General features: G+C 27.8%; 1 long non-coding RNA gene across 1 annotated transcript; it reads left to right on the top strand.

Annotated features, from left to right (window-relative positions):
- The first annotated feature begins 31 nt into the window (after positions 1 to 31).
- On the top strand, positions 32 to 574 carry LOC107471443 (uncharacterized). Its single transcript, XR_008004610.1, has 3 exons — positions 32 to 139; positions 220 to 262; positions 354 to 574. It is a non-coding gene; the product is annotated as an uncharacterized LOC107471443 (long non-coding RNA).
- Positions 575 to 1027: the final 453 nt, after the last annotated feature.

Here is a 1027-nt window from a genome sequence, read left to right as displayed (position 1 = left end):
TATAGTTGAAGTTGAACACATTGATAGCTCATGCTCTCTCCTCTTGTAAATATAAATAAATACACAGGAAGAACAGAGAGCCAAAGATTGAAGCAGAACAGAACAGTGTCTTTTACATTCAGAGAGTAATCCTTCACAGGTTTTGGTTCTATTCCTTAATCACCAATTGTGTCCTTTTTATTCTTTTCTAACTTTTAATGAATTAAAGATGGGTTTCAGTGTTTGAACTTTGAACAGAATCAGAGATGATGGGTTTGAGAAGGTTGGTGCTCACTCTTAAATCCAAAATAATAAGGTGTTTGAAGAATAATAATAATAATAAAAATAACAAGCATTCTTATTACTATGATAAGGTGGAGAAGAGTGAGAGCATGAGAATGGAGATAAGGAGCAGAAAAGCTAGAAAGCTTATTGAAGAGACTCTTAAGATTGCTGATTCACCCACCTCCAAAACCTTTGCTTTTTGATTATGCATTTATGCTTAATTATTGCTTGATATTCAGTGTTTTGTTCTTCATTTCTGTTCTTCATTTTGTAATGCTTCAATGATAAATTTATCCGACCATTTTGTTTCGCTTATTTTGAATTGGTTTAATTACTCTGATGCTTATAGTTTTATTAAATTTGTAATTAAGTTTTTATATTTTTTTAATTGAATTTCTACACTACTTGTAATTTTATAATTAAGTTATTTTTATGTCAACAATTTTAAATTTAATTAAAAATTTAGTAAAATTATAAAAATTAATAGAATAATTAAACTTTTTGAATTCTATTTATGAGACAAAAAAAATGTAAACGAAAAGAGAAATTTATAAACTCTATTAAAGTAAAATGCTTTTTTAAATGAATTTTAAATTCGCACCTTACCATGACCTAATGTAAAGTTTATTGCATGATGAAATTGCTGAGTCACCTCTCTTGTTCTTTTCTTATTAATAAAGTATACAAAGCTTGAAAGGTAGAAACGACATTAGTTAAATCCTATAAGATGCTGGATTATTCTTTGAAGTGGCTAAACCAATTG

Source organism: Arachis duranensis, chromosome 10 (assembly GCF_000817695.3).
Source record: "Arachis duranensis cultivar V14167 chromosome 10, aradu.V14167.gnm2.J7QH, whole genome shotgun sequence".
Classification (NCBI taxonomy): domain Eukaryota; kingdom Viridiplantae; phylum Streptophyta; class Magnoliopsida; order Fabales; family Fabaceae; genus Arachis; species Arachis duranensis.
This window is presented reverse-complemented; position numbering and strand designations above follow the sequence as displayed.